At 37.7% G+C, this 19,649-nt stretch overlaps 1 protein-coding gene across 16 annotated transcripts in view; it reads right to left on the bottom strand.

Moving 5' to 3' along the window:
* TENM4 (teneurin transmembrane protein 4) overlaps nucleotides 1–19,649 on the bottom strand; it is a 1,512,248-nt gene that overhangs the window by 479,369 nt on the left and 1,013,230 nt on the right. For 13 of the 16 annotated variants that reach the window (XM_032442260.1, XM_032442267.1, XM_032442273.1 and 10 more), the window contains one exon: nucleotides 17,904–18,045. The exons of the other annotated variants lie outside the window; for them this stretch is intronic. The gene's annotated coding sequence lies outside the window, so the exon portion shown is untranslated. The remainder of the gene's footprint in view (nucleotides 1–17,903; nucleotides 18,046–19,649) is intronic. 16 annotated transcript variants of the gene reach the window in all.

The raw sequence follows: 19,649 nt of genomic DNA, 5'->3' as shown, positions 1-19,649 counted from the left end.
GGCAACCTCTTCCTAAATTGCTGGAAGGATGGATGTAATGGCATGGCACGGTGGAAGAATTGCATGAGCAATACTGCAGAGGGCAAAAAGAGTTTTAAGTCCAGCTATAGGAAACGTCATGTGGAATAAAATTTCTGCCAGGCTTGGCAGAAGTAATGTCAGGGTTGTTCACCTGTTTCCTTGTGAGTTGTGTCCAACTTTTGGACATGCATTTCCATGTGTATCCAGCACAGCCTGAGGTGGGAACTAATGAGAGGTCTGTTTCTGACATGTGTTGATATACACAGCACAGTTGCCTAGCACAGATGCTGCTTTGCACATATTTCTGCACACTGGATTTGTAAGTCAACAGGGGCCCTGGCTCAGCAACACTCGTTTGGGAGCTCCTCACTCCAGGCTTTGAATTCTGCCAATACTCTACACAGCTTCTATGAATACATTAAATACCTGTAGATCTACCTTCTGGGAGGATTACTGTAAGCCTCGCCTGATAACATAGGCAAAGAATTACAAAAATTCATTTTTTTTAACCAGTGAAGCTTGTACGGTGGCTTTTTTTCTCCCTGTCCTCCTATCTTTCACAGCATTTTGTAAGTTTTAACCTTTTAATTACTTTTTTTTCCTGACTGAAAGAATCAGAATTGATTTTGTTTAACAATTAAGACGCAGAGACTCAAAGAAATGATGAAGTTACCTGAAGGTTAAATATTATAAATAGTTCTACTCACTTTTTCTTTTAAAGCCAAAGATTTTAAAAATTCTCTTTAAAAACCATAACAGTAAATGTTAATTGAAAAATTTTATTACATGTCCCTCCACTGAGAATGTGACTAAATCATCTTGCTTCAGATAAATCTAGCCAGGATATGTGTCTAAGGGCTGTATTTTTAAATATTATTGGGAGAAAATATTTATGATATGATAGCATACAAAATTCCAATAGGGAATTATTATTGTTGCTACTTCAGCTCTCCAGCAGCAAGGGATCTCCAGATCCATAAGGCATATCTATATCTGTATATAATAAGAGATAGTCTTACATCACTAAGTTGAATTTAATAATCAACATTTATTTCACAGTGGACACTTCATTGATTTCTAGTTTGCTATTCTCCCCACCCCTAGAGGTGCCCAAGGTCAGGTTGGATGGGGTCCTGGGCAGCCTGAGCTGGTGGGGGGCAACGAGCCCATAGCAGGGGCTTGGAGCTGGGTGATCTTTGAAGTCCCTTCCAACCCAATCCATTCTCTGATTTTGTGCTTCTATGATTCTTCATTGCTTTCACTGTCTTTCCATTTTCCTCTTTCCCCTATGTATGTTCAGTGTAACATTCCTACACAGAGGACCTGATTCAAACTGCAATTTCAACTAGCATCAGGTTCATACTTAAGGGTATACTTTGGCTCAAGTTTAAAATAAAGTAAGAATTAGCTTCACTGCAAGAATTAAAAAGAATACTAAGCACTGTCATTACAGCTTGAACTTAGCTCATGCACATTCATTCACTTATGCTACTAAAGGAGCTTTGAAGACTTTAGCTCTATTAAACATCTTGATTCACAAAGTGAACCAAAAAAAAATTAAGAAAGGAGCAACTGTATCTTAGGCTGACCTAAACGAGTTTTCTCGTTGTTTTTCTTTTCACTAAAAAAGCAGCTGTGTAATTGGAAGAAAAAAAAAAAAGAAAAAAAAAAAAAAAAGTGAGATCAACAGAACCATTTAGCTTGGACCAACATATCAAGTTTTCCTTTGTGGAGGCAGTTTTCCTTCATTCTTTTATGTTTTTATTTCTTTAGGCCAGTAGGTTTAAGCTAACAGTTTCTACCAAGCCACTGAAATCTTTCATGTCAATGTTTTTCTTATTTTTAGTTTTGCTTTTCTGGGATGGAGAACTGATAATATATATGGACATCATATCACATTATATGGTACACAAACCACTGAAATATTTTACCCAGATCCATTTATACGGCCATTTTTCCATAATATCTGGACATACAATCAACAGCAGCACAACATTAAATCTCAGACAGATTCAGTACAAATTTGTCCTATGTACCTTTTGGCAAGAGGATATCTTCTGTATGAGAATAACCTTACATTTCCTCTGCAGAAATGGTTTTCAACTTTTACCCCACTGCTATCTTCCATGAATTTCCCATTTCAGCAAAGACCTCTCTTTCTTGTCTAAAAGTCTGCTAAAAATGTAGAGGTATTATTTCTTTGTTACCTCTTGTGTTCATGGACAGAACTGACAGAATTCCAGTTGATGATGGAAAGGCAGCAGAGGATGACACTAAAAAGGGAATTTCATTTATATTCTGCCTGCATTCTTGGCTTAGGAAAATCTTGAGATCATCTAAACCTGAGATTCATTCAGCCCTCATCAATTTGAGTTTCTGTAGCCTTTCAGGAGTTATCTATTCTTCCAAAACATTGATGATAGTACATTGCTCTTTCATGAAATGATGAAGTAAACTGAACTTCCTCAAAAGAAACAGATCTAGGTTCAAAACACACTTCTGCAAGTAGAGGTAAGAAAGAGCTTCTGATGATGCAGGAGCTAACACCCTCCCTGTTGAGTGACCTTATTAAAAGTTTAAAGGTTATGTAGAAGGGGATGTTCTCTTTCCTTTGCACCCTTTCAGGCTGGAATTAAGGCTACCCAACTACCCAGAGGAATGGGATTGTAACTTTGTAGCCTGGCATTTAAAACCAAACCCACACCCAAGGAATGGAGCTGGCAATCTCAACGCAAATGAAGGAGAGAGATCCCATGCTGACAGGAAAAGAAATCTTATAACTCATGTTCTCTCCAGAATCTATCCAAACATGTCACCCTGGACTCTTTTTCTAATCCCCAGAATGAAGTAGACATTGCCAGACACATATTATATGTCTTTATTTTAGACATCTCTTTTCAAATGAAAAGATTGCAACCTAGATTGTTTCTCTCTGCTGCTTTAAAAGCAGCCTGTGGTGATTGCCTCAGCTGTGAATATTTACAGTTAATCAGATGTACCTAATCCAAACCGCTTCTTTCCATATACCTTGTTTTCTTTTTTCCAAACAAAACTTGAATTTCTTTAAGAAATCTCCTTCATACTATCTCAAACAAAACTTCTATCAAATCCAGGATGAAGAAAAAAAGGCAAATTAAAACCTCCTGTTTTTCAGGCATTCATGTCCCAGAATAGACCCTGAAATCTAACCACCACTATTTGGGCAGCCAGAGGGAGAAACAGAGTATAAACAAAACTAAAACAGATTTTATCGATTTTTCCCCATGTAGGCTAAGCTACATGCAAAATCAAAATCAAACACGGAGATCAATAATTAACAGCAAGTCAAGTGCATTTTCAAATGACTTCTCTCTCCATGGTTTAAGGCATTTCTGCAATAAATCAGGTTAAGAAAGATACCTACAAATTATGGGTTGAAGTGGATTATGTCCCTTTTAAGGGTTCATTTCAATATGTTTTCACACAGATATTCTACTCCAAAGCTGTTTGCCAGGTGTACTTCTCTATTGTCTGTGTATCATAACAGTAAGACTCAAAATGTTTTCTTTCACAGCAAAAAGAGCTACCATGAGTTGTTGCTCTGTGCTAAGCCCTTTGACCCTGAGCTATACATACACACTTCAGCTTATTGAGCTATGGCACCCCACCATGTCAGTGTTCTGACTCCAATAGCTAACTCATAAATAGGGTTTAACCTTAGAATCACAGAATTATAGAATCATTATGGTTGGAAAAGACCACAAAGATCATCTGCTCCAACACAAATCCATTCTCACCATGCCCACTGACTATATCCCTCAGTGCTGCACTTTCAGGTTTCTTATCATAGAATCATAGAATCACAAGGTTGGAAAGGACATACAAGATCATCTAGTCCAAACATCCTCCCATTACAGTTGCTACCACAGAACATCTTGAACATCCTGAACAGGGATGGTGACTCCACCACCTCCCTAGGCAGCCTGTGCCACTGCATTACAACTCTATCTGAAGAGACATTTTTCCTTATATCCAATAACCTTGGAAATTGTGCTCAAAGCTTGGCATAAGCCAATAATAAACATAAAGGTACTACGAGTTACTGCACATGTGCAAGGGGCTTTCTGGGGCACAACCAGTCTCTCATGAATTGAAGACTGCTGGAGAACAGTTGACTCCAAATAACAACAAACACACAGCCTACAACTGTGAGCCACAGATCCCCACCTCCAAAATTGTTTGGATGGAAAACTTCTATAGTATTTTATTACAGTCTGTGGGTCAGTTCCTAGTTCCCACTAAATTGCTTATGTATCTTGCATTTAAAACTCCCTGGAATTTCTCATACAAATAAGTATTATAAAAGGAAGGACAATTCAATTTACATTTGGTGGGGTACAAAAGTCACAGTAATTGAATGATAATTTGCCGTGAAGCACGGATGTGATTCCTCATGTTTGCCTCTTGACCTGAAAGTATACGGCTAGTGAAAATGTCTAGCGGATAATTACTGCTGGGCTAACCCTGAGGCTTGGCTATTATTCACAGGTCAATCTCTCTAAGATAATTCCCAGGATAATATTACTGAGGAACATGCTCCCTCTGCATAATGCAACACCTGCCTCTCTCTGGTGAGATCCCCGGAATGGGGAGATGAGCTTTGTCGTTTCTTTGCTATCTGTATTAGGTTCTCTTGTAGGGCAGAGAATGAGAGATGCAGAAGGGGAAAATAATGGAAATTGTAATAGGGAATCTGGGAAGACTTAATTTTCCTTATTTATTGGGGCTGTAACTTGCAGAGTCTGTAAAGACAGGGATACATACAAATGTCACTTAATTTGTCACTTCTATTACTGATGATCAAAAGGAAAAATATACCTGTTGAATAAAATTAAAGTTTACTTCCAGGACCCAGATGTAGAAGTCAACTCTGTGCTCTGTTTCAGGTAGTGCTGGGATGGTCCCTGGACTTCTTTAGCGGTGCACTTGCACAGGACAGACCAGGTCATAGCCATGCATTGCAGTGAGCTCAGCCTGATTTATTCCCCTCCAGGTCCTAGAAACTTATGGCCAGAAAAGATCTCCAGAGGTCATCTATTCCATCCCCTTGCCCCAAGGAAGGCTTATCTATGGGGAGGTCATGTCTGACAGATGTTTATTTAACTTGCTCTCATAGTGACAGAAACTCATCAAGCATTGCAGATTATCTGTGTATGGTGCTCAGTGTCCCTAGTGTTAGAAACCTTTCCTTCCCAGTGCTACAAATACATCCTTTCTGTTGGAAGATAAAAAGCAGGATAAATTGGGATAAATATATAATTAAGGAGGAAAAAGGCAATACCCAAAGGAGAAAATAAAAGGAAAAAAATCCCAGCAGTCTAAAACCAGTCCATAGGTTGGTCTGCAGCAGCAGAACCAGCAGAATTTTGCAACTCTGGAAGCAGTATTGAAGGGAAGAGTTTAGTGAGCCTGATACCAGCCCTAAGACTAATAATTAATAGCAATTACATCTCTGGTCAAAGGCTATTGGTATAGTAAGGCTATATGATTAGTCTGGACAGCAACATAGGGGGAGGATGGGAAAAGGTATATAAAGACCTTAATTAATGCTACTTCTAATGCTATTAATAATGTATGATTAACTATTTAAATATTAATTGCTTTTATTACTTTCTCTTACTTTGCCATATTATTGCTTAGATGAAGAAAAAAGATCATTTCCACAATAGCTCACATATGAAAGTTACTGGTAAATTTTCAGCCCTGTATGCAAAGACACACAGGTTTTCATGTTGTGATTCAAATTATTATAAATCTCTTTAATTTCAATTGTGTTAATTATGTCTTTCAGCTCTTTAGAAAGATAAAAGAATTGGAAGTATCATGTGTACTTACTAATCTAATTAGTAGCTTCTATGTGTTGTTTCTTGTTTTGTGCAATCTTTTTTTTCTTATCTTTCTCTTTTTTTTTTTTTTTTTTCCTTTTCTTTTAGAAAATACAGACAAATAAACTGGTTTGTTGTACAGCAACATTGTATGGAACAACTCCAAAAGATACCGGCTTAAATTGGAAACAGCTGGGAAAGGGGAAATCAGCTATCAGCCTCGAGTTACTACTACTGTAACTGGAAACAACTTTACAAGTACACTTGGATAATTCACATTATTTTGCCAACACTTTGAAGTTACACTTTCCCCCTTCATTTCTTAAGTCAGCAAGAAACGGTTATTAAAGGCATCTCTTAAAAAAATGAAACTGTCAAGATGTGGCTTTGAAATCTCTGAAAAGACGCCTGTAACATATAATGTGCTATAAGCACGTCTATTAAATCATGGCTCTTGTGGTTCTAACACAGGAATACCAGAAAAGAATTCTTTTCACATAGGATCAGTAGCAAGACAATAATAGAAAACATTTGGGCTGAAGGTAAAAGTTGGCTAAAGCAAGCTCCTTTCCATCTGCTTGTTATCAGTAGTTATAGGAGCCAGGCAGGTGACCCATAAATTTTTTTTAAATGACAGACTTTTGTTTTTGACTGTGTCACAATGAAGGGTCTTGTTTTAACTTTACAGAGAAACTGTCCAGGACTTCACATTAAATAGCAGCTGTTAGTAAGGAAGAGAGTAGTGCTGGGAAAAACAAGAATGATTTTTCCTTGTTGGAAAAAAGAAAAATGCTCAAAAACAGTCTTCAGAATTTACTAAACATCACTATATTAGAAAATAAGTAGAGTGAAATCAACATGAGCAGTGACTGACTAACTTCCCCTGACCCACATAAAAGAAATGAAAAGGGAAGTAAAAACACGGGGAAAGACAGTGAAAAACTTATCTAGGTGTCCTAAGAAATCTGTAAATAGGAGACACTGGGGCACACTTTATTTAGCATTGAACCAAGGATTCAAAGGTGAAGCTTCACAAGCTCACACCAGAAAAAAAAGTACAGATGCTTAGCAGTGTATGCACTTAACCACTTAAGTGCACTTGTGATAGGCACGGGGGGATCTCTATCTCTGAATGTGCTCAGAGCGTCTCTGGAAGATAAGAGTTGTCTGCACTGGAGTTTCTAGGCTCCAGCAGGGAATGAATGAAATTCCATCACCCTCATTAAAGAGGAGGTCAAGGTGGAAGAGCTAATGGTTTCTCTGACGTCAACAATCTTTGAAATTATGAAACTGTTAGATTAGGTTGCTGATCTAATTGTCTGGGTCTCTTGGAGTCGTGATTTTTGTGTGGTTTTTGTTTGTTTGTTTGTTTTTTAACAAAGGCTTTTAAACAATATATTGCTTGTGACTTACTATAGTTGGGAACAGTTACAGTGATTAATCTTAGGTTTTTTCTCAATACATAACTTCTCTAAAAATGGTGCTTACTTTTGTAGAACATAGGTGTGGGTTGGTATTTGGTAGCTATAATGTGACAAAAACCTGCGAGTTCCCTTAAAGACATTCTTTATGCTGCATCTTCTCTCAAATATTTTGCCACCAAGAACGTTACTGAATTGATAAATCAATTAAATAATTCTAATTAACAGCAGTAAAGGCAAAACAACACGTAATTATAAGTAATTTATAAACGTGAGATCTACATTTAATTTTATCTGCCTTTTTAAAGCTAAATTCCTTCTCTGCCATCCATTCAACAAATTTCTTGGTGCTTCTTTTGTAAATAGGGGCTCTGCAAACTCAAGAAAAGAAGAGTGCTCTTACAGAGATATGCCATATTTTCTAACCAAGCAAAGGCAATGATATGAAATTCTTTAATGATCAGACTCTGGGACTGATCTTTCAAGACAGTACCAAAGGAAAAGAAACATAATCTAAAGCAACTTTCAAGAGATCTCAGATGGACTTCAGAACAGATTATATGCATAGATGATCTACCTAACCTTCAGGGCAAATCTGGTTGCGTGTAAGCTTTTCCACTAAAATGAGAAATGAAATCAATCTATGAAGTTAAGACTTGTAGATCTTGAGTCAAGGCTGTGCAATTACAGGGTTTTATTCTGTCCCATCAAACAGCTCTTAAAGTCAAACAACAAAATCACCTCAATTTTCATGAATGCCCAGGCCAGTTCATCTTTGAGGGAAATTATACAAAAATTGATGTCTCCTGTGGTTTTAAGAAGAAATGAGAGGAAAATCCACCTTTGAGCTGACCCTGAGATTTTGGGGAACCTAAGGGTTTGAATAACTGTTAACTATTGGCAAAGGAATTTAACTCATTCTTGTGCAGAGCCTCATCCTTTGTGAACTGAAGGCACAGGAAAATTCAGGAGTTCAAACATCACAGATTGGTTTAGCTCCATATAAGAGAACTTCGCACATTTTGACAAAGGAATGAAATTCAGAAAAATGTGGACAGAATGCAAGACAAGATACTAGTATCTTTAAATGCTGGCATTTAAAGCATCAGTAGGGAGTGGCATCTTTAAAACTTGCCTCTTTACTGAGGGGGTGAATTAATTTGTCAGTGTAGAACAAAGGTGTGGTCTGAATGATTAAATCAGTGCAGACTGATTGATTGTGTGATATTATGGAGCAGCACCTGATTTGTTGGTATTCTCTTCTTGTGCTTTAATACACATGAAAAACAGAAAAGTAGAGAAGGTCAGCAAAACTTCATTGAAAATGAAAGTGAACAATAGAAACAAGCAAAGCACTGGGTGTCTTCATGTGTGTCTTCAAGTCAACCATCATATTGAACACCCACAGAATTCATAATATTTCTTCAGGGATCAATTTCAGTTGCTAATGCTGCTGTAATGGTTCCATACCCTCATAAAGGAAAGGCTATGGGCAGCCAAAGGTGCATATGTTGGCAGCAAAGAGCAGTGATTAGAGTCAGTGTCTGGGAGAAAAGGTCAACCACGTGAGCTGCTTGGCTTAACACAGGTTTAACCAATGAGATCCTGTTACACAGAAGGTGAAAGTTGGTGATCCTGTGCTTTACTGTGGCATAATCAGTGTTTATTAATTAAATAGCAGCAGTAGAATGTGGGGAGAAATGCAGCTGCTCTTTGCTTTGGCACTCACAGAACCTGAGGTATGTTTTGGTGCCAATCTTATTCTTCTTCCACTGTTCCTTCCATGCATTGCTCACTGCCTTCCTTCTTGCCCTTCTTCTCTGTGTTGTTCCTCCTGACCCTCATTCTTTCCCTCGTTTCTCAAATGTATTTTTCATTTTTTGTTGTATAACTTCAGCTTTCTGGTCTCCCTCCTTTGGATTCCTGTGGGCAGCAGTTCTGGGTATCTGGTGGTTTTCACTTCACTCCTTGCCTGTCAGCAGTATTAACATATGAAGCCCGATGAAAGAAAAACAAACCTGCTGATAGGCCATGCCAGCCAGAGCCCTGATGCAATTAAATACTAATTCAGATTCAGATTTGTGACAGTTTGCAAGCAATCCAATCCCAAGTCCACTTTGTCATGAAGATACCGCTAACGTAGCGCTCTTCTTAACAACAATGGAAAAGGGATGTAGTTCTATGTATTTCCACTATGAAAGGCATTTTGCCTTTCTAAAAACAACTTAGTCTCTAAAGACCATCTGGTCAAACTCCCCTGCAATGAACAGGGATACCTTCAGCTCCATCAGAGTCCCTTCCAGACTGACCTTGGATGTCTCCAAGGATGGGGCATCCACTACCTCTCTGGTCAACCTGTACCAGTGCTTTGCTACTTATATAATAAAAAGCTATTCCATATACCCTTAGTCTCCCCTGTTCCAGTCTGAAACCACTTCCCCTTCACCCATATACTGAATATCATTCTGTGATTCTGTGATTCTGTGAATACAGCTCTAGTTATTTCCATGGCTATACTGATAAAACACCTAATGTTCAATTAAATATGTGTCATAACTCAGCACTTCATTCCTTTTATGACAGAAGGCAGCCTGTTCCAATGCCTGACTGCTCTTTCAGAGAAGGAATTTTTTATAGTATGCAACCTGAACCTGCCCTTATTTGACTTCAGGCCATTACCTCTCACCCTATCTCTAGATACCGGGGAGAAGAGGCCATCCCTCACCTTACTATAACTTTCTTTTATGAAGCTTATCTGTGTTCTGTGAAGGTGTGTATTTGTGTGTGCTTTTAAAGACCTTCTAAAAATTTTCTGAAAACTTTGTGCTCATTATCTCCATTTCAGGAAGAATCACAGAATCACAAAATCACAGAATCAAAATTTGGAAGGGACCTCTATGATCATCAAGCCCATCCCCCCGCTGTTAAAGCAGGCTCCCTACAGCAGGTCGCACAGGTAGGCATCCAAACAGGTCTCAAATAACTCCAGAGAAAGAGACTCTATCACCTCTCTGGGCAACATGTCCTAGTGTTTTGTCACTCTCGCAGTAAGGAAGTTCTTTATCATATTAGTACAGAATTTCCTGTGGTCCAGTTTCTGCTCATTTTCTCCTTGTTCTCTTGCTGCATCTCACCAAAAAGTGTCCGTCCCAACTGACTTGACTTACACAAAAGAACTGATCTAAGAACCTACCAGCAAAATATCTGGTCCCACTTTGATATGCATTATTACACTGCAATAAAAACATGCAGACATGATGTGTGCCAACCCCATCCTTCAGTCTGGCTCCCTGTACATCAATATCACAACAAACACAGTGCACCATATATCACCACACAGTTCCTGAAGAAAGACATCGGTTCAATATCAGTGTTCAATCTCCTGAGCTAAAGAACAAAACAATGCATTCAGGGAGGTACTATTTTATAAATATGGTTTATTAACCTGGCAGGCCGTAATGTTTGAATGTAAAATGGATCCCTCCATCTCACATGAGTATTGACAGAAAATGCCATCACAAACTGCACCATTGCATAGGATGGTAATAAAATTGTTTTCTTGTGCACCATAATTATTCTGCCAGAGCAGATACTCAGCAAACCTCTGAGCTGCTAATAGACGAACCCATGCTTCCACCTAATCTTACAGCAGCCTGCTTGATTTAGTTCAGCTGAATCTTTATGAACTCCTATTTTAGTTGTGTACTGACGATTTTACATACCAACTAAACCCAGGTACATAATAATGGGAGATTAATTGGGTATGATGCAGTATAAGAAATCCAAATAATTAAACTATAAATACACCATACTTGTCTACAGGAATATCAACAAATGTAAAATAAAACAGCTTAGTATTTCACAATACAGTGAAATGAAAATGAATGGCAAAGTAGGAAAGACTGCTACAGACCTCTACACATATTTTAAGCACAAGTTTTGAAAAGTAATATGTGTATAACTAAAACATTTCTACCAAATCTTTGAAGGCTGCAAATAGAACTGTAACTACTTAAGAGATAGAGAACATCAAATGAACAAAAAGAACATCCAGGAGGTAAATATCTGGTTATTTTCAGTTTGACTCATTGTGGAAAAAAGTCAAAGTAATCAGCTGAAGGTTTTGGAGTTCTCAGAATCTTGCATATATTTTGACAACGTATTAGTAATTGGTTATATATGATTTCAAAAACATCCTCACAGTATAGTAATGGATATTTTTGCATATCCTCAAAGCTTTTATCATGTATTTGCTCCTTGCACCCATCAATATAGATTTCACAATTTATTTATCTGTACCAGCAGAGAAATTCAAGGATAGGAAGAGAACATTTTCACTGTATCCAAACCTGGGATTTGTTTGTGGCCTTCCAGACAGATGCCAGTTTAAAAATGGGAGGAAAAAAAAAAGAACAGTAGCAAAGGACTGATTAACAAGTGCTATCAAGCAAGAATTCCTTCAAATACTTTATGAAAAGGACACTGGATTTCATTAATTTTGTTTTCACAAGCTATCTATATTAGAAGTAGTTCATTCAGAAGTATTAACTGTTTTTGTCCTGCAGATCATGTACCCAGATTCAGAGCTTACCTTCTCATGGCAGGTGACCTCTTTCCACCTTTCCCTATCTGCAATGGGTAGATAAGAGGCGAGTGGAAAGGTCTTGCGTCCTGGCTATATGCAAAGAGTAAAGGCATTTATACAGGGCTGAGTATGCTTTGAAGGGCCAACTTAAAATGCATAATTGCTTTATCTGCTGATACAATGACGATTATGCTATCTTGACTAGACAGGTGGGAAAAAAAAGAGTGCTCAGAAAACTGCATAAAAATTTTGCTAATTTGCATGCTCCACAGTAAACCTTCTTAACGTGGAAACTATAACTATTACAAATGGCATGAAACTTCACATCATTCCTATCAGTTGGAGGCCACCAAAGTACAACAAAAGTTAACACAGACAAAGACCATGGTGGCTCAGAGAACACTTGGCCATAAACACCCTTTGCTCCAAGTATGTGGATATTTCACTCAAATGTATGATGGGGAGTTGTGCAGCAGGCATGAATTTGAGGGTGTGGAATAAATCTTTTCAAGGAGAATCTCACACAATAGCACTATCTGAAGCCACCAGAAATGTCAGAGAGCTAGATGCAGAGAGGACAGCACAGTGCACAGTTTTCTTCCAGGAAGAGGCCAAAAGAAAATTAAAATACCTAGATCCCAATTCAGTAAAGCCTGAAGACAATGTCAATGTACTGCTGTGAATGTTAAAAAGCCTACAACCACTATTGTGGTTCTATTCTGCAGGTGAAGACAGAATTTAAATGATGGAATTTCTTTATCAAATTCAGTGATGATTTCCTACCTAAAATTCATCTTCCTAAGGTTCAGAAATAAGGAAACTAGCAGAAAAAATTGTTTTCCCCATCCATGTTGTAAAGTAGGAAAATCAAAGGATACAGGAATTGGGCTGCAAAGAGATGAGAAAGATGGGAGTAGATGACAGGAGAATCCCACTGAGTACATGTCATAGGGCATCTGCATGGCTTATTTTGCCTGGTAATTTGTCTCCAGGTTGAAACAAAACACAAAATCCTTTGGACAGGAAATTTCAAAGAGGAGAGGATCCACTTTGGTAATAACTTGACTCCTCAGGCACTTCAGATTTGGTTATGGTGTATGTCATGTTGCTGTTATGAACTAGCCAAGTCAAGGAGACAGAGGATTAACCTTCTCCTTAGCAGGGATATTGTGAAGTGGCTGATAACAGTTCACTATACCATTCATGTATGCTTACTGCAATGGCATTAAGTATGAAGGGAGCTTACAAGGATGGAAATGCCTCTAGCCAGGAATCTCATCCCACTTCTTTGCCTGAGGATATCTAGTCCAGATAGGCAGTCTAAATCCCCACTGTGGAAGTGTTGACACAGAGGAAGGAAACTTCAGCTAACATTTAGCTGAAGCTTCAATGTGTCAGCAAATTCAGCCAGTCTCCCCTTACACTGTTTCCAAGAGCTGGCAGAGAATATGGCCTCCTCTTTCCCCCTAAAAAGACAGACAAATGGAAAAACTAAGATATCTGTAGCTACAGAGATGTCTTTGAATGTTGACGAAGACAGACTTTCCATTCTTTATGTTTTCTTCTTTGTTGGTCTCCTTTTCTCGCCTTTTCCTCTGATCCTCTTGTTTATAGTACAGAGAACCACTAGGTAATTCAGGTTTGACAGGGACCTGAGGGAGATCTGTGGTTAAACCCCAGGTCCAGATAGAATAAAGACTTTTCCAAATATTAGGGTGGAGTTTTCACAACTTCACTGGACTTACACAGCTTCAGTGGACCACTTGTTCTAGGATCTGATCGCCTTCATCTTGAAAATGTTAAAAAGGAAATGACAGTATTTTTGACACATTATATGAATTCTCTCGTTATACAACTTGTATTCTGAAATACTGGCTTCAAACTTAAAGTTACCAAAGTTACCATAGTGGCAATCTTGTTAATTTAGTTAAAAATATTCAATTTTTAAATGTATTTTTGTTTCGCAACAGTGCTCTGTGTTTCACTCTGTATAATGTAGCTACGCTGACAGGTTTGTATCTCAGGAAAAGACTGTGCACATCAGCAAATTTGTTTTTCCTTGTTCCACCTGTAAAAACAACATCGGCTTTACCCACTAGTTTTGTGTTACTTTATATCTTTTCCAAATCCTTCTGATAAATTGTCATGGATCAATGTCCTCCATGCACAATAGAAATGATACATATCTAATGAAAGAGGTAGCATACTTTAATATTTTCAGCTAAAGGACAGGGTTGTGGAAATCAATTTATATAGTATAGGCTGCAAGGGTCTAAGTATATCACCTCTTCCCATCCTATGTTTATTTTCTGGAAAGACTATATCATGACAACAGCAAAAAAGATAATAAAACAATGTAAGTCCTAAAGGGGACAGAGAAGGTTTTACTATTTGTCTCATTGGCCTTTTCAAGTATCAATCAGCCTCATTCCTATCCCATGGATAGGAATGGGCAAAATAGGCCATTATAATCTACTGAAGACCTCTTTGCAAATCCAGAATAGATCTAAGATTGCTAGATCTCTGCTTTGTGGTCTCCACACCAGGTTCCTCAGCGTCCCTTAGCTTCAGAACAAGATCTGTAACTAAAATGTGATAGAAAAGAGACTAAACCAAGCAGGATATAATGTGAGAACAGAGGGCATGGTCAGATGCTCATCTCTGGTCAGTATCTGTGTCTCCTTATCATAACAATAGTAGTGTACCCTTATGAGGTAAAAATGGCTTTATTTTGCAGTCCATTAATTTGGCATCCTGGGCACATCAAATTATTGTCTGTCAGGGAAAAGGATGGTAACTGCTGATAGAAGTAGAAGCTATCAATTTTATAGTAGAACCAATAAAAATGTGTTAATTACTGTTCATCTGGACACTTCTTGACACAAGAAACTATGTCCCTTGAATGATGGTTGAACTTTCTTGGGGAAGATACTCCTACCTGGATATATGCTGCCTTCTCACTGAAAATCAGTTGTGCCAAGGGCTCCAACAAGCTTGAGAAATATCTTTAATAAAAATGATAAATGATTGCTCCTGTCTCATGTCTCCACCAACCCCCTACTTGCAGTAAGCAAAACAGAGTTCACTGTTATAGAAGATCTTTCAACCTTGAGGTCTTTGAGAACATGGCACCAGCAAAACAATGGCGTTGATTCAGTAGATGCCCTACAGGAGTTCTCTGTGTGTTTATTATGGAAGTTCAACATGCCCAGTGTGCAACCAGAGATTATTTTTCTTCCAAAGGCCAGGCTTGCTTGGAATTCTGCTAATTAAATGCTCTATAGAAATGTCAGCCTTTAGCCTCTCACTATATACATTGCATCCTTTGTCCTTCGCATAATGATTTTAAAATGTTCTGCAGACATCATTTGATAGAATAATAAGATATTATTATTGAATCTTTATGTCTCCTATTGTTCCAGAAGCCTTGACCTTGCTTCCCCAGTGCACTGGTCTGTCTACCAGGCTATTCACGCTGATATCTGAGTACATCAGAGGAGATCCTTATGTGGCAACATTTCTGCAGGAACTCAAAACTCGCCAAGCACACTGATAAAATCCATTTATAACCCTTGTGCATTTCTGCGAGGTTATAATCCCATTTCTATTTCAAATGTAAATCTCCATCCTTGCAGCATGGAGATGCGTGGTTCTGATAACTCAGACTCCCCCAGTAATCAGAGTACCCCATATAGATATTGGTGGACATGATTTGCTGTCAAAACAGTAACTGCTGGGAACCAGGCTGAGTAGATTCGCATTCACTGCACAGTCATGTAGTGCTGATTAATGTCTTTGAAGTATGGAACTGCTATGGGAGTAACTCTTCATTTATGTCCTTCACTTTTGTTTGATAATACAATGTATTAACACTGTATGTTTTACTATGGGCAAAGAGATATTAACACATCTTATGAACATGTTGTTTTCCCTTGACTGCTTGTGTTGTATAGATGTATCTATAAATATCCATGCACACAGCAGGGTACCTATGATACATCTGGCAGGGAATGGTTACCCCCAGCACAATACTGAGTTTTAATTTAATCTTGGCTTGTTTTCATAGCTGTCAAGAAGTCTAGGTTAGGTTGATAGTTTTTAGGGGGAAAAATTACAATTTGTTCCAGTTATGTTTTGTTCCCTCTCTTTAGCAAGTCACGATACTTGTGAGGTCTTTTTGCTCCAGGAGTGAGACAGAACAAACTCTGATACAAAAGCTGGAGACATGGAGATACGTCATAGTATCATCAGTGTCCTTTGAGTATCCGTATGTCTGAAAAAATAGCCAACTGCTCCATTTTAGCATTCACAGCCTCTTCATTACATTTAGTTCTTGAAACAAAAACAATAGTGTTTCCCTTTTGCCTCATCACACTTTTCATTTGTCCTGAAAAATACTGTTTTTGTTTTGTTTTGTTTTGTTTTTTTCTCTCTAACACAGTTGAGATGTCTAGGCTATGGTTTCTTTTTATTGATATATCTCCAGGAATCCCCAAAAGAAAAAGAGGCTTTATATAGTGATATTTCTGCTATATCAACGTCTACCAAATCAGTCAGATAGAGTCAGAAATCTAAACACTCCTTAAAACACATTTATCTTAATAAAGACATTTCAAAAACAATGTGCCTGTCACTGTTAAAATGTGTATTTTAAAGAACTTCCCCAAAGCTGCACAAGTCCAGACTCATCTCATTACTGTATAAACATCAAAATATGAAATATATAACTATAGCCTGGGCTGAGGGAAGAATACAAGCATTCTGTTGGTTTAGAACCAACAGAAAATCAATACATACATGAAGTGCAAAGCTATACATTGAAACTATGTTTGAATAAAGACCTTCTTCAGTGCTGGATTTCATAACCAGAAATGTTATAAGACCCTTAGCCCCATCCACACAAGTCAGGCCATTATAGCTCCTGTTAATTTATTTCTGTACTTTGAAATGTGGAGTTTCTAACTTGAAGCTGTAGAAATACATTTTCCACTTTTATCTATCTATCTATCTGTATGTCTGTCTATTTTTCTATCTGTCTATCTATCTGTCTATCTATTGAGTCTGCTTAAAACCTCGGTTCATCACTTTAATAATATGCCAAATTTCTATTGATTTTCTTTTTACTTTCTGAAATACTTTGGGATGTGCGCTCACAGAATTGAGAGACAGTATTCTGTGGCTGACAAGTTCTATTTATTATTTGTTAAATAGAAATAACATTACAGTTGTGGAGGCATCTAATGCAACATCATTAGACGAGTTAAAATTACTAGATCCACAAGGTATTGTAAAATCAGTGGTAGTTACACTCATTCAGAATAAGAGTTGGTGGAAGTCAAGATAGATTTATCAATCTGGAAGTCAATATGAAGTCTGTAATTGTTGTGAGCAAAGCATTATCTTTGTACTGAGAGTGCTGAAAAGAAAAAAGGTGACTTTTGGTGGGTGTTTGGACAGTTGGGAATGCTGGTGAGAGAACAGAGGCGCAATAGTCAAGAATAAATTATGTTAAGGAGTATATGAGCTGCCATGAAATTAAATGCTGGTTATTTCTTACACTTCAAATGAACTTCTAGAACAATACATTGACATGTCAACATCATTTATTCAAGCTTCAGGAACCTGGGAGCATTTCTTGTCTTGATTCAGTCTCATTAGTTAAACGTCTTGTTACCAATACAGAAAAAAATAAAAAGTCTTTTTTCAAGTGATAACAATTTATTAAACAATGAATTTAAAATGACACTGCAAATACAATTTTGTGTGTTTTGTTCTTTTGGTTTCTTAAAAGAAAACCAAGGAGGAAATCAAGAGGCAAATAATGGTGCTTTGAAATACCACAAGAAATTACTTGATTTATCAACTCCACTTGGGTATAAAAGCATATGGAAGGAATATGATAAATGTATAAAACCCATACACATAATAAATTTTTATTGTTTTCTTTCATTACTACAAATAAATTTAAAATAATAATAATAATAATAAAAAAAAAAAAGATGGTGTACTTACATATTTCATCTCCTCATTTGTCTAAGAATAGAAAGCACTCAAGTCATGTGCCAGAATAACTCGGATGGTGTCTTCTCAATCCCCTTTTCTGTTCACGATCCACAAAAATCAGAGTGCCACTGCAATGGTCCAACCATTCTCACTACAGAAAAGGAGCCAGGTGTTGTGTGTCAGAATAAAACTGGCATGGATTGTAAAGGTTGTTTGTTTGCTTGGCAACTGTCAGGATATTCCTGGTATGAGCCTTCATAATTCCAAAGACCCAGACAGACTCTCCCTGTCTGTGAGTAATTGAAAGTACCTGCACAAAAAAAGTGCAGTAAAATACCACCACAACCTTTTTCAGAGATTACCATCTCAACAGAACAGCAATTGGCATCTGTCTTTAGGTATATATTGATACTAGAAAATTAATGTCTTCTTCCATATTTCCAAGTCATCCACCCCCAGGCTGTCTTCTCATGCTTTGATTTCCACAGGAACAAAATTTGGTCAACCAGCCTTGTTCCTACTCAAGATGCTCCTGGATCAGAACATAGGATGTGCCACAGCTCACTGGTGGCTTTACCATTTAGATATGATCTTAAAGGCTGGATAATTTCATTATGGTCCTTTTCAACCCAGGCCATTCTATGGTTTTATGATTCTTTGATAAGGAGCAGCTGTACACCTATTGTGAGATGCTTCAAAGTGAGTGTAAAAGACAGCCTAAGATGGTATGTACTCAGATTTAAACCTCAAGGATGAGAAAATATGCATTCAGTGAAACAAACTGCCTAGCAACAAATGTATTACTGTATTTCTTCCTTTCTAGATTGCATGCTTAATGCTGGTTATAAAGCTCATTTACTTATTCTAAGATATCGGTAAAATAATGGAGTTTTTACAGACTTGCATTGTTTTTTTTTAAAGAAATTAGGGAAAGAGTCCAGTGTTTTATACATAGGAAAGTCCAATTGCTTCAACATGAATAAAAAATGACTGTACCAGCCCATATTTTTCACTTTATTTTATAAGTCGGTAGCATCTTGAGCTTTATTTTTAGCAGCTCATTATTTAATGGCATCTCAAACAGAGTTTTTAGTTTTGCAGACACTTACACCCTGATATAATTTCATTGTGAGGTGTGTTTGGACAATACCACTTATTTAGTGACAACATTCAGAGGTGGAATATGCGGCACAGAAGTGAAAACATGCCAATATACGATTTTGCTATGGACCAGTTGCTTCTGGTAACAATTAACTTGCTCTTCTGCATTATCAAAAAATAACTTGGAAAAATTGTAACTATAGATGTAAGACATAGCTCACGTTGGCTGTCCACACAAAATGGTCTGGATCCCCTAGAAATACCCTAATTACCCTGAATGTCCTTCAGCTGCCCCTCCAGAAAGCAGATCCTGCATCTTTGCCAGTCCCTTAAACAAGTTTGGACAACTCCAAAGTATCTGCTCATTTCAGATGGCTCTGGATGTATAATAAAACTAAATCATTCGCTGTTACAAGTCATGAGTTGAAAACAGCTCAGAGTTCTCTGCCTCACCAAATTGCTGCTCTCCACATGGCACTGCGTGCACACTACCCCTTCCCACAAGTACTGCTTCAGGTATTAGATTGCACTGGTATGTCTAAATTTCCATGTTGTACACTGTTTACGCACATGAGTGAATGCTGGGCATGTACATCTTTGAGATGATATACTTGTTATTTTTGTAAAAACTAAAACATTTCCAAGAGGCTGTTA

The sequence above is a fragment of the Coturnix japonica genome, chromosome 1, assembly GCF_001577835.2.
Source record: "Coturnix japonica isolate 7356 chromosome 1, Coturnix japonica 2.1, whole genome shotgun sequence".
NCBI classification, from domain to species: Eukaryota; Metazoa; Chordata; class Aves; order Galliformes; family Phasianidae; genus Coturnix; species Coturnix japonica.
This window is presented reverse-complemented; position numbering and strand designations above follow the sequence as displayed.